The sequence below is a fragment of the Rhagoletis zephyria genome, unplaced genomic scaffold, assembly GCF_001687245.7.
Source record: "Rhagoletis zephyria isolate East Lansing unplaced genomic scaffold, Rhagoletis_zephyria_1.1 Rzeph_scaffold_00185, whole genome shotgun sequence".
NCBI classification, from domain to species: domain Eukaryota; kingdom Metazoa; phylum Arthropoda; class Insecta; order Diptera; family Tephritidae; genus Rhagoletis; species Rhagoletis zephyria.
This window is the reverse complement of record NW_016157269.1, coordinates 97,757-101,417: the sequence shown is the minus strand read 5'-3', so window position 1 is coordinate 101,417 and position 3,661 is coordinate 97,757.

The window sequence follows — 3,661 nt, the reverse complement described above, 5'->3', positions numbered from 1 at the left end:
TCATATGCTCGTCTAAATCTTTACCAAACACTATGATATCGTCAATATAAACGTAGCATATTTTCCCAATATGTTCCTTCAAGACGTCGTCTATCATGCGCTGAAATATGGCCGGTGCATTCCTCAGCCCAAAAGGAAGTCTTAAAAATTCGTACTTCCCATTCATGGTTGAAAATGCTGTTTTCGGGATGTCAGCCTCTTTCATTGCTATTTGGTGGAACCCGGACGTTAGGTCGATGGTCGTGAAGTATTTGGCGTGGCCGAGGCTGGCTAATGTTGCGTTGATGTCAGGGATGGGATAGGTATCGGGTATCGTGATTGCATTTAGGCGTTTAAAGTCCACTACCATTCTGTATTGCTTTTCTCCGGACGGCTTTGGTTTTTTAGGTACCACCCAGATTGGAGAGTTGTAAGGGCTTTTGGATGGACGAATAATACCTTCGTCGAGTAGTTCGGAAATCTGTCTGTCCACCTCTTCTCTCATATTGGCCGGGTAGGGATAGCTTTTGGCGTATATAGGATCTTCTGTGGTAGTTTTTATTTCGGCCCTGACAGACGTTTTAATGTTAATTTTTGCGCTCAAAGGCTCAAAGAGATGTGAGTATTTTTTAAGTAGCGATTTCAAAGCGGGCAACACTGCCTCCGGGATCGATGCCTCAGAAAAATTAATACCCCCAACGGTTTTGTTCTTGAGTGGAATTTCAATACCCGGATCTATTTTCAAGGTATGATTTTTCCTGTCTATCACAGCCCCCAATTCTTTCAGGGTATCGTCGCCTATTATACCATCGAAAGAAGTCAGTCCTGGTAGGGCATAAAACGTTAGTACAGTATCATTCCCCATACTGTGAAAAAATTGTCCACTAATTTTTTTGTTTATTGGAACAGGCCCTGCAACAGTTTGCACTGAAAAGGGTGGATCAACCGGAGTTGAGCGGGCGGCTAGTTTGGGATTCACAAAATTTTTGTTCGCCCCTGTGTCGACAAGAAACTTTAGGGTAATATTGTCTTTGGTGACGCAAGTGAGGTAGGGTATGCTGGAATACAGAGCAGCGGCCTTTATATGAAATAGGCTGGTGGCCCGTCCATCATAAAATTTACCTGCTGAGCCTCTTCTTCTCCTGGCTCACTGCTACTTGCTTCCACGTTGTAGAGTCGTTGCTGTTTTGGAAGTCTTTCAATTGATGATGCTGGTCCTCTTTTAAACACGTTGTTGCTTGCAGGTCGATTCATGTAGTTTACCTGCTTAGACTGAATGCTGCCATCGATTTCCATTTTCTCCGCAGGTTTCGGAGCCGTGGGTCTGCCTGGAGGCGAAGTGTTGGACTCTTGGTTTGACTGGAACCTATTGTATGGCACTCTGTTGTATCCTTGGCCAGCGTTTCTGTTTGTCCAGTTATAACTGGTGCGGGCTCGAGGAGGTATGGCCGGCCTCTGCTGGTTTTGCAACAGGTTATTCGTAGGAACAACAACCCTATTCACTGCGTTCGTATGCACTATTGTATTTCTTAAAGTCAGGTTTTGGATGTCAAGGCAAGCTGAGTACGCCTCTGGAAGTGTTTTTGGTTTCTGGACTATTAGCATGCGTGATAATTCAGGATTCAGACCCCTAATAAACACGTCAAGGGCCCTATTCCGGTATGTTTCTATGAGGACGGAAACCGTTTCCTGCGTATAATCGTCGCATTTAATCTTGTTGACGATCAACGACAGTTGGTGGTTAACTGTCGCATAAAATTCATCTAGTTTGGAACTTCTTTGAGCCAACTGATTTAACTGGTGTTCTAGCGTCCGTATGTCCCTCTTGTCTGCGTAGTGCAGTGATAGGACCTTTTTTATCTCAGTCCAGTCACTCTCGAAAACATTATATGCAACTAACGCCGCATCAGCCCCTCCCCGGATTTTTTGCCTAACGTGCTGAAGGATAGCCCTATACAAAGGTTTTTCCTTGATCACTTCGTAATCGGAAAGGATGCCTTCGACATTATGTATCCATGAAATATATTGATCTGGATTTCCCTCAAAAGTTTGCAGCTCTTTGACACAGTCGGGGAGCCTGCCGATTTCCTTGAGGTCCTGTTCGGACATTGGCGGTCGGGTGTTCGCGACTGAGCTCCCTTGTTGAGCCACACTATTTGCTCCTTCTACACTGCCCACACTATTTGCTCCTTCGACACTGCCTAGCCTACCGTCAATCCTGGTAAGGTTTTGGTCTAGGATTGCGCTGCTCGCTTCTATTCGTGCTAGTCGAGCCTCTAAACCTAACCCATTTTTTTCAATTCCCGTCAGACGCCCCTCCAATTTTCTAATTTGTTCGAGGAGAGCGTTAATTCCCCCAGTTAGTTCGTTTACTTTTGTCGTTAGTGCGTCCATTATCTCTTGTTTCAAATATTTATGCACGTTTTCTTTAAAAATTGAATTTTTTTATTAATATTATTTTTTTTTTGCAAAGTTTTATACGATCAGGTACCGGGTACTGCCAGCAAGAATATTCTTTTTCGTTTTGCACGGTTATTAGCTTTTTTTTTTGTTTTTTTTGCTCGGATCTTCGTCCTCGTGCTATGTTTGTTTTTTCTTTTTGTGCAAATAGTTTTTGTTTCGGAAAAAAAAAAAAACAATCAGTCTCGATTTGAGTTGGAGGTCGGTTCCTTTCTTACGTTTTCAGAGTTTCCTGCAAAAAGATAAGAAAGGAGCCGCGATTAGACTTGTGAAACTTTTACCGTGTTCTTATGTGTACGGCGACATGTACCAGGTTGGCGTTTCACGGCACATTAGTCTTTAAAGAAAGAGTTTCGGTCAGGAAGGGCTGTGTCATCCTTTTTAGTCGTCAACAATCAGATTGAAGGCAACCTACTAAGGCACAACTTACTTCACAACATAATCTTGTACCTATTGCAATTTCCAGTGTGTTCTTATGTGTACGCTGGAAATGCCGCAGAAATCGAAGTAGCAGTATCCAGTGTGTTCTGATGTGTACCCTGGAGACACCACAGGCAGCTTAATGCAGGAAAACAAGATATGTTAACCTATTGGCCTTCGGTGAGGTGAGTATCTGCCTAGGAGTATAGGGTCAGGGACTCACCCAGCCATGTGATCGTGCCAGGATATTCAGTATTGTAAAGGCGTAGTCGTGGACGGTGTCAATTTGTTTTAATTTTCACTTTGAATAAATGCTATTTATTTGTGTACCTGAGGGTCTTCGGGGTCTCAGGTCCACTTAATATCATGTTATTCCTGGTTCGGTCGCTGATGACCCGCAGGATATGACGTAGTAATTAACAGCTTTAGCCTGAGGTTCATTCGGGGTCACAGGTCTAAGCGACAATTTATCACTCGGCTATTAGAGCCTTTAATTTTTTTGCTCTCACATTTTTTATTGTTTCCTTATTTACCTCTTCTGGGAAGAGGAGCTTTTATACTCTGGAGGGTCCCGTAAGGAATCGCAGAGTTAAGCTTCTATTATAAACCGGAGGGTCCCCCCGAAGGTGGTGAATCGCGGCTTCAAGGATATTAAGTTATGGATGGTCAATCCGTAAATTATTCAGTTCACTATTTGATTTTTATTCACTTCTTTGGTTTGACCCCTTCTAGGAAGGGGAGCTTTTATACCCTGGAGTGCCCCTGGAGTTGGGGATCGCAGAGCTAAGCTAATGTTATAAAC